This window comes from Musca autumnalis, unplaced genomic scaffold, assembly GCF_047663935.1.
Source record: "Musca autumnalis isolate F117 unplaced genomic scaffold, ASM4766393v1 scaffold_2, whole genome shotgun sequence".
NCBI classification, from domain to species: Eukaryota; Metazoa; Arthropoda; class Insecta; order Diptera; family Muscidae; genus Musca; species Musca autumnalis.
In genome coordinates, this window is record NW_027411755.1 from 80,050,610 (window position 1) to 80,065,883 (window position 15,274).

General features: G+C 34.7%; 1 pseudogene; it reads right to left on the bottom strand.

The window, feature by feature from the left end:
* Positions 1 to 11,821: 11,821 nt before the first annotated feature.
* Positions 11,822 to 11,944, bottom strand: LOC141395981 (5S ribosomal RNA; annotated as a pseudogene).
* Positions 11,945 to 15,274: the final 3,330 nt, after the last annotated feature.

Below are 15,274 nucleotides of genomic sequence, written 5' to 3' on the forward strand. Positions count from 1 at the left end.
TTGTATAAATGCAAAAATAATCAAAAAATTAAAATAAAATATCACAGAGTTCCTTATTACTAGTAATGACAGAGGGTTAAATACAACTAAAATATTGCTAATGTGTAAATTGCATTGGTGTTATCTTTATCCTCTTTTCTGTTTATTGCACGATCCTTTTTTGCTGTATTCTTAAACCCTCCAACGTATGAATATCTCTTATTCTCCACTTTCTCTTTATCCAAAATGTTAATGTTGTCAAAGTCAGCTGTGTGGTTATTCTCTACGCAATGCTGCGCTAACGCTGTTGTTTATTTTATTTTTGTATATCATTGCTGTGTTCATTTACTCTCGTGTTTAAGCTCCTTTTTGTTGTTCCAATATAGAGTCTGCCACATTCTTCTTCTGCGTTCTCTTTACGTTTTATATCGTAAACAATATTATTCTAATCGAGTTTATCTATTTTAGTTTTTGTGCTTGTATATAATGTGGATATTGTTTGGTATGGTTTGTCTGCTAATTTGATTTCTTTGTCGCTTATGATTTGCCTTATTAGATTTGTTTCTGTAAGTCGGGGTATGAATTGTATGCTACAATATTTAGTGTTACCAAATGTGTCGTTTTCTTTTACTTTCTGGGATGATGATTTGTTTAAGAGTTTATTTATTATCGTGTTCGGATAACCATTTTCCTTGAGTATTTCCCTGATTTTAGTAATATTTTGTTTCTAAACTGCTCGTGACTAAGAGTTAACAATTTATTTATTAAATTGTTGGCAGTGTTGATTTTTTGTTGAAGGGTTTGTGTAGAATGAAAATTCATTATTCGTCCTGATGCTGTAGGTTTTGTGTACCAATCTGTAAATAATTTATTTCCAACTCTATGTATTTTTAGGTCTAGGAAAGGGATGCAGTTCTTCTCTTCCATCTCAATCGTAAAGTTTAGTTTTGTGTGATAACCACTTAGTGCTTTTACTATATTAAATTCTTCACATTTTTGAACTATTGCAAACATATCGTCTACGTACTTTGTTAAATATTTAAAGCTTATGTTTTTATTTTCGGTTTCTGGATGTCAAAAATCAATGATACATAACGATTTTGATGATCACTAACTCGATTAACAAATTTTGAAATCAAGTCACAAATATAGTCATACAGAAGTAACCTTGGATTCGTTACATATTACCTTATTAGAATAACGTTTGCAACTTGATTCATAATATTTACCAATACAGTGACGTTAAACGTCCCTTTCTAAAATTTCCATTTGCTTGATTACCACGGGAGACACACTGAACCATATGGGAAATGCATACATAAACACTCGCCTTATACTTGATTTATATAAAAGAAGTTTTTTTTTTCTCACGGGGAGATCTTTATTTATTAAGATACTGGAGAAAGAACCAAGAATTCGATATGCTTCTCCTAAAACATGTCTAGCATGTTTATTAAATTTTAAAAGATTATTAAATGTAATGCCTAAATATTTTAGAGTATTTTTTACTGGAATTTCAACTCCATTGAAAGATAATTTTAGATTTTTGCTTTCTGGAACTAAAATTTGCATTTTCCATAAGCGTTCCGAACACATATTGCTTCTAAATGATATTTTACTTTATATAGAGTATAGCATAGATTAGGGAAACGTCAGCATAAAGGAGACCAGAAGAATCCGTCTCATTGCGAGGAAAATCGTGCATAAATATACTATATAAATGTGGTGACAAAATCGATTCTTGAGGAAGACCACAATTGACATTTCCTGAATCAGAGAGAATTTCATGAAATTAAACACAAAATTTCCTATTCGAGAAAAAAACTGTGGAAAAACTTTATGACAAGCGGGTCAAATTTAAGTTGAACCAATTTATATAAAATTCCTATGTGGGATGCATGGTCAAATGCCTTTTCAACGTCGAGTGAAAGTGCTACAGTGCATTTTCTTTCTCGTAATTTGCAAATAATATCATTGTGAAATTTAAGAAGAGCATCAGAAATTGAATGACCATTTTTAAATCCGAACTGAAGGTCTGGAATATATGACGGTCTTATTCCGTACTTCCATCTTAGTACGCAATTATAGTTTCTTTGCTGAAAAGAAACTAAATATAAAAATTTTAAGAGTAATCAAGTTATGAGGAAATAAATGGATTTTCAAATTAAATCACGATTCTGAGATAAAAGCATTCAGAAGACAGGAATTAATACTCGCACGACCTTGTAGCGACTATTCAAAATTATTGAAGAAAATGGCTAGTACAGTGTAGAAACTGTCAAAGATTTGGTCATGCTGCAACCAATTGTAGCATGACTTATAGGTGCGTAAAATGTGGAAGATCGGACCATGCTCCACGCTGTTGTCCTATTCCAAACAAGGAAAATAATAAAGAAGAAACTGTTAGATCCATTAACAGGACAAATTAAAAAAAACATTAGTTTACCGGTCCATTGCGCTAACTGCAATGTAGACGGGCACGTAGCCAGTGATAAGAAATGCCCTACCAGGGCTATGTTAGTCAAAAGACTTTTGCAAAAGAAGGACGAAGTCCAAATTAGTGCATTTGAAAAGGCACCAGTATTTAATGCTAACTTGTCATTTTCAAATTTTACAAAACAGAAGCAACCAACAGTTGTTAATACTAGATTTAGCCAACTACCAGTTGGAAATAATAGATCTAACCAACCAGCAGTGGTAAATATGAAAACCTTAAATAATTGTGGAGAAAAAGCCTTTGAAATTTTTAACAATGACTGTAAGAAGTATATTGGTAAAGATTTACTCTACAACATTAAGAAAAAGTAGATGCGTACTCAAATGAAAACGGATGAAGAGAAAGCCCAGGCTATTCTTGGGCTACTCTTAGATCTCAGACTATCTTAAGATGGCTAAGTTAACAATTATATTTATTAATGCAAACTCTGTAGTATCTAGGCACAGAAGACATTACTTACAATTATTTATTCAAAAACAAAATCCAGATATTATATGATTCTGAGCTTAAAGCTGGAACAGTAAACATCAAGTGTGATGGAAGTTAGCTAAAGTGCAAAGTGTTAACAATAAAAGTGAAGTGAAATCTATTCTTCTTTTGGAGATAAATTTTCTTTCAAACTTAAGAAGAAGAAGGAAATTAGCCTAAAGGCAAAAGACCCTGAAATGTCTGGTCTCGGCTCTAATGCTGATGACAAAGGGACTATAAAAAATGCTGAAAGTGTTCATAATAATGGAAATCGTGCTAGAATAAAAAGTGCTAATAATGAAAATAGAAATGACGCCGATAGTTTGGTCACTGTCGCGAGCAAAAGAAAAAAGCTAAATAAAAACTTAAATAATGATACAGACAATAAAGATGAAGAGCTAAAAAATATAACTAAGAAATATAAAAGAATACTAGAAGAGAGTATACAAGAAAAACAAAAAATAAAAAGTCTTGAAGAAAAAATAAAACAGCTAAATTTAACAGTACAACAACTGATAGAAACAGGCAATATACAAGTGGATGTTCACATACCTAATGAGTGGAAAAAAATAACAACACCAATAGTGACATTATGCACAATAATGAAAATCAAAATAAGCTAATTCAAGATGCGAATATTATTAAACTAAAAAGTGATTGGGCAGATGAGGCAGCCGAAGACCTCATGGATGCCGATGTTGAAGACCAACCAACAGCAACGCCGGCTGTTTGCAACGTAGATAACACACAAGCGGGGGACGTACTCAATGGAACAAAAGCAAATGAAAGCAGCTATAATAACAACAACAACATGAACAGCAATATTAATACAATAAAATGAAAAGGTAAGGCCAGACCACCCCTTTTTAAAATTTATAATGAAAACTTAAAGAATTTTTCATTGAAACTAAAAAACTTCTTGAAACATATGTTATTTACAATAAATACTATAAATAAAAACTTATTTCATCTTAAACTCACAAAACCTGAAGACTATGAAACAGTCAGTATATATTAAGAATCACAACAAATATCATTTTATACATACACTCCAAAAGATATTAAGTCCAATACTTTGTTAATTCAAAAACTTTCATCTACATTCGAACAAGCCGACGCAGAAGAACTAATAAAAGAGACTAACCCAAATTTAAAACCAACGAAAACTGTTAAACTTAAGGGTGAACGATGGCTAGTGCACTTCCCGCACGATGTTGACACTAAGTCATTTTCTAGGCTCCAATACCTATTGACACACAAATTCAAAATAACAAAATTAGTCCGGTCAAAATAGACATGCGTATAAGGGGGAAATAGCAAAAATTCCCACAAAGCTGAATTTTGGTGGAGAGCTAGGGTTAGCCATTAGAAGCAACGTCCTAAAAGTCCCTATCGATCCCATGTGTGCAAAACAAGTTATTCGGGGTCAAAGGTCATTTTTGGAGGCATTATTCAGTTTTTTAATTTTTCTCAAAAACGGTAAGACTTATCTATAGCCGGCTAAAGAAAAAGTTGTAGATTCAATAATTGTCTACAAGAGTGGTCTTTATGATTCTTAAAAAAGACTTACCATTTTCGAGATATCGCGATCTAATTGGATCCCTCTCTATTAAATATAATGCTATTCCAGAGCCTATTGAATACCGGGACTTTAACAATATTGATTGGAACGGGTTATTGTCGTTTTTGAGTACGTTTGATTATGACTTGGTTTTCGGAAGTCTTGATGTGGATTCAAAGTGCTCATACATACATTCTCTTTTAAATCACCTTTATTCTTATGTTCCTACAGTGAGGAAGGAAGTAGTGTATTCTGCTGATCCATGGATGCTTTCTAGTAAAGTTCGACTTGCAACGTCATTAAGAAATTTGGCCTTTTCAGTATACCAAGAAGATAAAACAAATGAAAACTGGCGAATCTATTGTAGATATAGGAATAAAGCTAAGGCTGCCATCCGTCGGGAAAGATGGAAGCACTATTCTAAAGTGTACAGCGGTATGGATTCTGTCAGATTATGGAGACTGCTAAAAGGATCTGGATGTGTGGGTAACGATTACCACGATATAAACATAGATGTCAACATCATAAATGACTTTTTGCTAATACCTCCAGTAGTACTTTTGCTTCTTCTTCCGTCAATATCGATGAATTTTCTGAATCAGATTCGACTTTCATGTTTCGTGGTGTGAACGAATCTGAGATTTTTGAGGCTATATGTAAAGTGAAGTCAAAATCGGTAGGTGTCGATAGCATCCCGATTGCTTTTATTAAGCTAGTTTTTCCGTATATATCTGGTATTATCATGGATTTATTTAACAGAATATTAACTACCTCTATATTCCCCTCTTACTGGAAAGTAGCTCGTGTGGTGCCCATTCCGAAATCTCGTTCCGTCCACGAACCTGATGATTTAAGACCCATATCCATTTTACCTGCTTTCTCTAAGGTTATGGAATATATTATTAAAAACCAAATGCTTGAGGCATGTTTAAATAGAGTAAATGACTCTCAATACGCATTTCGGCGAGGACATAATACCACACATTAACTTTTAAGACTGACCGATTTAGTTCGTGAGGACTTAAATAAGGATATGATCAGTGTTTTAGTCTCTCTAGACTTGTCAAAGGCCTTTAATTCTATTGATCATGCCCACCTTATACGTAAAATAAAAGACGATTTTAGTTTTTCTAAATCAGCATGTGATTTAATTTCTTCTTACTTGAATGGTAGAAGTCAGTTTGTTGCTCTAAATGGAATCGAGTCTAATTATCTTCCCTTATATTCTGGTGTGCCACAAGGATCAGTCCTAGGTCCACTGCTATTTATCTTATATGTAAATGATCTCCCGCGCTATATGAATTCTTCCTGTTGTTCCACATTTATGTTTGCGGATGATATATTTCTACGTTTTCATGGCAGCCGTAAAAAACCTATGCAGCTTGAATTGAACATTAATGTTCATCTAAATCGCTTTTTACACTGGGCTTCTGTAAATTCTTTAAAAGTTAATTCAGCTAAAACCAAGGCGTTAGAATTTTGTACTAATGGTCGTACCTCCACTTCCTTTAACATATTTCTTGGTCGTGACAAACTTGACTTTGTGCAACAACATATGTAGATGCCTTGGTATATTAATTGATAGTGACCTATCCTTTAAAAGTCATATCGATCACTTAGCTGGTAAAGTTTGGGGTACTTTGCGTAGGATTTATGCTTCTAATGTGTACTTAACTCAAAAAGTTAAATATACACTAGCTAATGCAGTTTTAATGTCACAAGTTCTATACGGGCTCGAAGTTTATTCTGGTTCTATTGGTGGGAACTTAGACAAAGTAGAGCGAATAATAAACAATATCACACGATTTGTTTATAACCTACGGCGTGATAGTCATGTATCGGAATATGTTGCTCAATTTCTAGGATGTTCTTTTAACATTTTTGTTCATTCTCGTTGCTTACTCTTGTTCCATAAGATTATGAAAACGGGTTCACCTCGCTCATTAACAAGTATATTCTCTTTTTCACAATTACCTAGGAACCCTCAAATTTATATTCCTTTAATTAGTAAAAATGTTTACTCTAGATCTTTTTTGGTCAGGGTAGCTCGATGTTGGAATACACTGCCTGTTGAACTACGGATTTTCTCTCATAGTAATAATGCTTTTCGCTTGAAAATTTTGAGACATTTCCTAGGTAATAATTAGCTTTTCTGTCACTTACTGGGTACATTTTGTTGTTTAATGAAATTTTGTATATTGATTTATGGCTGGGGAGCCAACTAATATAAAAACTAAACATTAACTTTTGTGTATTTATTGATTGATTTTATTATTTGTACCTTTAACTCAGGTTATTTTGTATTAAGATACATACATTGAATTGGCCTTTTTTGGCTTTTGTATCATATATGAATTTGAAAATAAATAAATAAATAAATAAAAGTCAAATAAAGAATTAGCTGCGTAAGTACATTATGAGGCGAACCGGTTAAAGTAACGACACTATGTGTTAGATACTTCCGTAAGCTTTTAAACGATATCCACTTTGCAGTAATCGGTTCAGTAGAACCGGGTCTAACCCGGTTTTTAAATTTGGCCTTTCGGGTCGAATAACCGGCGAACCGGATCCGCAACCGTTGAAAATTATACATTTCCGTAATCAGCGCAACAAACCCTACCTTCGGACAAAACGTGAAAAAAATCGGAGAGTTTTCGTTGGGGTCGTTCCCGTTGGGCTTTCGATTATACATGTGGGTTAAATGGGCTATTTTTGCATAAAATGACTCTAACATTAAATAACTCTACTAAACACGCTCCGATTTTGTTGGATTTTTTTTAGAAGATAGCTATAATTTCGCTCTTCAAGAAAATACATATTTTTTGGGGGACAGACCCGATTACTTCGCTTATTTTAGCCGGTTCGCCTGAATATGTGCATATTTCCCTTATAAGTGCATAAAAATCATGCGTTTTGTAGAACAGCTATATCTTAACAATGGTTCCTCCTAGGAAAAAAATTATAAAAGACAAACTTGTAGCTAATTTTTCTGTCTACAATATTTACTTTAGTCACTTTTTGATTAGATCAACCGTTTTCAAATAATAAATCCGAAAACCTAAAAAACCCTTAAAATTTGACCTTTTTGCACACATGGGATCGATGGGGACTTTTAGGACGTTGCTTCTAATGATAAACCCTAGCTCTCCACCAAAATTCAGCTCTGTGGGAATTTTTGCTATTTCAATGTCTATTTTGACCGGACTAAATATAAAAGAGATGGTTTGATACAATGTAGAAATTGCCAACGTTTTGGTCACATTTCCACAAAATGTAGATTACCCTACAGATGTGTGAAATGTGGAGAATCACATGGTCCGCGCAATTGCGCAATTCCCCCAAAGGACCAGAATAATCAAATAAATATTGATACCGATCCCAATACGGGTCAAATTATAAAAACTGTGGGAAAACCCATTAATTGTGTTAATTGTAATAATTTCGGTCATGTGGTCAGTGACAAAAATTGTCCAAAACGCCTGGAACTCCAGGAAAAAATAAATCAAAAAAGAATGACTACTCTAAACAGTCAACCAAGGCAGTTTACTAGCCGGAAAGTAACTAAAATAAAATAAAATATCAAATATATATATATATATATATATATATTATATATATATATATATATATATATATATATATATATATATATTTAGAAAAACAAATTAAATTTGTGTTAGAGTACGTAATATTATAAGTCCATACTCATGTATAAAATATTGCATCTAACTGAATTTGGGAAATAAAACTGAAACTGAAAACCAGATATTATATTACTAGCCGAACATAAGTTGTCGGCTAGAAAAAAATTTTTTGTCAAACATTATACAACCTTTAGACAAGATAGGGTGAGTGGCTGCGGGGGAGGCACAGGAATATTAGTGATGGATTGGATCAAGGCAGAAATAATCCATGCAAATTTAGGTGAAATAGAGGGTACTGTGGTAAAACTAAAAGGCCTTTATAACGACATAATTGTCATGTCACTTTATAAAAGGCCACAGGAAAATATTAGAGAGACAAACCTAGTAAATATTGGTAATGTAAATGGATGTATGGACGCTGTAATAGCAGCGGACTTAAATGCAAAAAATCCACTATGGGGCGGTAGCGACACCAATGTTAGTGGAAGAATTTTAAGTGAATGGTTGGATACTTCACCAAATTTATTAATAAGGCCCACAATGGAGCCAACTAGATGCTGTCCTACAGTACAGTCGTATATAGATATTTTCATAACATCGACAAATATAGGTACTTTTGCATCAGATCCTATGAGAGGTGTAAAAACCCTGGACTATGACTCTGATCATAAAGCCATTTTAATAGAAATAGTTACTAATAGAATTGAGAGAAGATTGCACCTTCAACAGACACATTTTAAAAGCAATTTGAATGAACAGCAATATAGGCTTACTTTGCCAATTGGTGGAAATGCATCTAATGATGAAATAGGTAATGAAGTCAATACTTTGACCACATTAATTACAGATTCAATGGAAAAAGTATGTTAAAATTTAAACCAAAGTATGGAATGCTGGCTGAGCTTCCACAAAAAATATTAGATTTGATTAAACAAAAAAGACGATAAGAAGAAGGTAGACCAAAGTGTTTACAACACACTTGGCTCTATACTATAGAGACTCCAAGAGAAAATTAGAATTTTTGAAGAAAACTATTATACAAATAAACTAAAGCAAATAAAATGCAACGGTAACATATATAAAGAAATTAAAAAGTTTTGCAATATAGAACGTCGAAAAATATCGGACCTAAAAAATGAAAATAATGACATAGTATGCACTAATGAAGAAAAGGCGGAATTAATAGCTGAAGTATGTGCTAAAATAAAGGATAATTTTTTTCACCAAATAACCAAATAGAATTGGAACAACAAACACCAATCCTTAATTTTGATAATAATACAAAAGCAGATGGAACGTGTAATGGGAGACAAGCAATTAAATTAATCAAGGCAGAAGACATAGGAGCTGCATTGTCTAGATTAAATAATAAAAAAGTGTAGGGAGGATTTAATACCTAACTTAGTACTTAAAAGAATAGATAGCAGGCTTAGGGGTTGTATTGCTATTATATTTAATCATTGTATTAATAATGCATACTTCCCCAAAAAATGGAAGTATTCAAAAATAATACCCATTTTAAAACCAGGCAAAAACCCTACCTCAGCCAATAACTATAGACCGATATCATTATTATCGAATATAGGAAAACTCTTTGAAGTGTTCATTTTAGAAAAATATACAAAATCATGTTGAAGACAACAATATATTAAAGGATTTTCAATTCGGGTTTAGGAGAGGTTTGTCAACCACACATGCTCTCCTAACCCTAGCAAATAAAGTATCTGCCGGATTCAATAGAAAAAGCCCCACAATAGCGGTGAGCTTAGATTTTGAAAAGACATTTGATACCGTGAGGCAAGCCGGTATCATCAAAAAATGGAGGAAACCTACGGTTTTGAATTAAAAATTTTCTTTGTGACAGATCATTTTCGGTGCAAGTCGAAAATTCAAAATCTCGTCCACCTGAAATAAAAGTAGGGGTACTACAGGGTTCGGTCCTTGGCTCAGTCCTTTACAATTTGTACTTGGCTGATATTCCACAGCCAAGCAATGATCAATTATTAATAACATTCGCTGAGGATATTCTCATAGCGGCCACCAACCATAAGGGTAAATAAGCCCAAAATAAAATAAACGAATACCTATAGTTCGTCATAACTACTTTGTTACGTGGAAACTAAAGGCAAAAAATCCAGACTCTATAGGAATGGAAAGAAATTTGTGTCAAAAATAAAAATAAATGGCACAACAATTGAAACTGTAAATGAGTTAAAATACCATTGTATTATTTTAGAGAAAAATTATTCTATTATCAAACATGTCGATTATGCACTAAGAAAAGCAAAATCAGGATTAAAAAATGTTATGTATTCTTAATAGAAAAAGAGGTTAAGTAGTCGCATTAAAATGTGCATATACAAGCAACTGATAAGACCAATCGTAAGTTATGCCCTCCCCATTTGGTTCGACATTTCGTCGGCGCAAATGGAGAAGGTTAGGAACTTCGAGAGGAGAATGCTGAAATATTGTCTTAATATGAGAACAGAAAGGCTGGAAGATGGTAGTTTTTAGGCACCATCAAATAGAGCGATTTATATACCAATAGCAAAATTAGCCGCATAGACAAATTCATGACTGAATTAGCCCTGAAAACTATAGAACTATGTTTTGCGCATGAAACACAAATAAATGGAGTTGTTGGCGAAGAACATTTCATAGATTATTACAATCTGATGGTCATCTCTCACCCATGTGTTTGATACATCTTAAAATCATAATATGCTATTCAATGAAGATGGTAAAATTTTATATTACAATAGAAGATATGGTACATATAACATAGAGGACACAGTGTATAGAACCGAACAATTTTAATGATCAAAAATCATTGTAAATAGTAGTTAGTATGTAGAATAAGTTCTTGTTTAATAATTAGTAAGTAAGATTGTTGAAAACAAAAACAAGTTTTTCTACCCATTTCTTGTTTAATTATACAAAATGAGATTGACAGAGCCAAATTAAAATGAAAATGATAACGGGGCTGACCTTCCTGATAACTTATACAGTATATATATTTATATATATCAAGCTTGATATTCCTTTAAAAAGTTAATATTGTAAGGAACATATGTAATGTAGATTTTAAAAAATAACTTTGTAAAACAAATAAAATCGGAAATCGGCAACTTAACAAAATAGGAATTATTTGCGCTCACAACCAATTGTTTTGCATTGAATATATTTTACATCAATAAGAAACCAAATTACCACTAAAAAATTATAAAAGTAACTGAAACTAGAAGCAAAATAATGAGTGTCCGGATTATTGAGGTAAGAAAATTGCCGTGTGTCCGGATTAGGTTTGGAGCCTATGTGACATTACTTCCGCCATATAAAATGTCATCATCGTCAAATCAATGAGAATAATCTGTAAATTAAAAAATGCAAAAAATTAATGTAATTTGGGAAAATTTGCCTTCATTAATCACCATTTGCTTTTGTTTTACAAAGCAAACCATAGATTATTGTATCTAGCTACATATAACTGAGCATAATCAATAGTCAATGTTTCACATTGTGTTAATTTTTACCTTAAAATAATAAGCATTTTATTTTTTTTTTCTATTTTGTCTATTTCGGTTAAAAATGAAGATATCGACGTCATTCCTTTTTTATTTAATAGAGCAAAATTAAAAAGAAAATAAAATGAAATAAAAAAATTTTGGACAATGCCAACAACACGCGGTGTTCCCAAGCGGTCCCCTCCCCATCTAAGTACTAACCGCGCCCGACGCTGCTTAATTTCGGTGATCGGACGAGAACCGATGTACTCAGCGTGGTATGGTCGTTGGCGAAGAAACATAGTTTATTTTGCTTCATATGGCCATTGTTTTCATTGCTTGTGTGTTTAAGACAATTTCGTTTACTTATTGCACACAAACACACAAACGAACGAGAAGTTTTATTTTCGTTTTATAAAGGAAAATGTTGACTGTTTCCTTTAGTTATTAGTGAACATAACCAGTATGTATTAATTTGGCATCAAAAAATCTAACGAAAGTTGTAGGTTTTTTAATAAATGTTAAAATTTTTTAAATATTGTTAAAATATCTTAAATATTGTTAAATATTGTTAAGGAATATTGTTAAAAGGAAATCATAGACTATTGTATCTAGCTACATACAACTGAGCATAATCAGTAGCGAATGTTTTACATTTACCTTTAAATAATAAGCAGTTGAGTTTTTTATTTTGTTTCGTGAAAAAGACTGGTCGTGGTAAAAAAATTACCAAGTGTTTTTAGTGACTACACTTCAAAGTTAGTTTGAACAAAATTTTATCGCACGCAGAAAGCGTAAAAACTGAAAATTTACTTGCGTGTGAGAAGCGAGAACCGCATAGTAGGCAGCAAAATTGAATTTTTTGGCTGATTGTGGATAAGAACGAAAAACCAGAGGTGGTTGATTTTCAACCATTTAATACCGCTGGCGGGAAAATTGCCAACCTCGTCAGCACCCCTGAGCCGATGCCTGATAATTTTGACGGCGGCGAAAATGTTAAAGTGATGTTTGCTGCCCATAACAACATGGCAGAAATAAGTATTCAAACAGCAACATCGTTGGCGGTAACATCAAGCACCACCAATACCACAGTGCCAGTGCCAAAAAATTTTGACGGCGGCAAAAATGAAAATTTTTTAAATGCTGCTAACAACAACATGGCAGACAACAATACAAAATTTGACACTTCAATGCCGGTGGCAAAAAATTCTGCCGGCGTCAAAACTTCTGGCGGTATTTCTGCACGCAATAAAATGTCAGATCTACCAAAATCTAATGATGCGTTTGCATCAGATGATGCGATGGCGGACAATCTGTGGCCTCTGATGGTATGCGGCAACAACGAAAAAACGTTGCCATTGTAATGTTGGAGACTCAACATATCAAAACTTTCGACTTGAAGCTACTGTACGCCAACAGGCTTCACTTATTAACCGATTAGAGCGTGAAAAGGAGAGTTTGGCAGCCGAGCTGGCAGCTGTCAAGGAAGCTCTGAAACTACATGGCATTTTACTACCTACAAATGCCCCAAGCACCAGCAATAATAATACGATGACTGCCGAGGTAGCCGAAAACCTCGGTATGGCGGAGGAAGGGTCCAATGTCGCACTGCCGGCGACGGACAAGAAGAAGAAGGTATGTACTAAAGGTTGTTAACGAGGGATCTAAGAGCCAACCAAAAACAACAGTGGAGGCTAATATTGATGATTCAGGTCTTCGTGCACCAGCACCAATGGAGACTTCCACCGCAAATATCGATCAACCAACCACTCCGATGGCTGATAATACTCCTACTCCTGCACAGCAGAATAAGAATACAACTAATACGACAAGCAGCAAGTCTATGCCGGCAATTACAGTCTATGGCTTAGGTGCTAATGAGCTCTCGGGCATCCTCAACCAATATTTTAGAAAAGGTGAGTTCTCCATTTCTCTCGTACGTAAATCGGTTTTGTCTTTAAAAACAAAAGGACTTAAAATATTTGAAACTGCTAAGCAGATTTTGACTGAGCGTGGTTATAAATACCACACGCATACCCCCAAAGAACAGCGGCTCCATATGCTGGTGATTCAGGGACTTTCGGATGATTATCCTCGGGACAATGTTTTCGATCTTTTAGAAAACAAATCCGGACTTAATGTCAAAATCGTTGGATTAACCAACGTGTCTTACCGTTTGGCTCTTGCGGGTAACCAAGACATCTTAGGGCTATACCGTCTTAAAGAAATAGGCGACTCGAATGTCACGATTCGTAAAGACCGCGGACGTGACATTATGCATTGTTTTAATTGCCAACGATTTGGGCATATTGCCCCCAATTGTCATATGCCATCTCGATGTGTTCGATGCCTCGAGAGTCACGGCGAAAATAAATGCTCTGTCCCCCCCAAAGGGCAGGAAACTTTTCTAGAATATCAACACACTGATTCAGGAGAAATCAATAAAAAAGTTGCACGCCCACCTTCCTGCATTAACTGTGGCAAAGAGGGACATCCTGCCAGTGCCCGTGATTGCCCAATCCGTACGGCAATATTAACACGCAAGGCTAATATCAAGGCAGAAAATAAGACTGAGGAACGCTCCATGCGTTTAGCAGCAATTCGCTCCGGCATTTCTTATGCTGCTGCATTGGGTGCTCGCACTTATGGTGTTCCACCTCCGGTTCCAACAAGAAGTGCTCCCCTTCCCAATGCACATCCCCCTCAAAATACGGGTGTAACAAATTCACATGACATTATCCAATATTTTGGAAATGACTTCAGTAAAAAATGTGAAAAAGTCAGGACCTTCGGTCCTATATTCCAACAAATCAAATCATCTTCAGGTATTGACGCCGCCATGTCTGCCTGGCTCCTCTAGTGGGCAATGTTGACCTTTAAAATAATATTTGTAAATGTTAATTCCCTAGTGTCTCTTTCTAAGAGGGACTACCTAAAATTACTGATTGACCAAAGAAGACCAGATGTGCTCCTTATAGCCGAGCATAAGCTAAGCCCTTGTCATAATTTCAACATAGAAGGATATACAATTTTTCTTCAATATAGTGATGGGCAACGCGGGGGAGGTACTGCGATTGCAATAAAGGAGGGTTTCCGATGTAACCGGATACCTATCTCCTCAGGACTAATTGAATCCTGTGCGGTGAGGGTGTGGAGAGATGATGGCTCCTCTGTTGTCTTCGTCTCTGCGTACCTTCGCCCACAGGATACTCTTCGGGTTCAGGACCTGAATCAAACCTTTGCCTTATATGACATTGGAGACGTTCTTATAGGCGCAGACTTAAATGCTAAGCATGACTCGTGGGGTGGCAACGCGAGGAATACAAGCGGGAGAATCCTAGATGACCTACTACGTAATTGTCCTGAATTTACAGTAATAGGTCCTGATATTCCGTCTAGGCCGAATGTGATCTCTGGTTCACATTCATTCATAGATATTTTTATTCGCTCACCAGGTCTACCTGTGGTTGGAGATAGTAATACATCTACCGCATTTGACTTTGAGTCGGACCATAGAGGTACAAATGGGTGAAGCAGCGAGACAAGAAAGGGAAACTTATCTCAACTTTGACAGAATGAACATCAGAAGTTTCAAGCGTCAACTAAGGGTTGGCCTTGATAG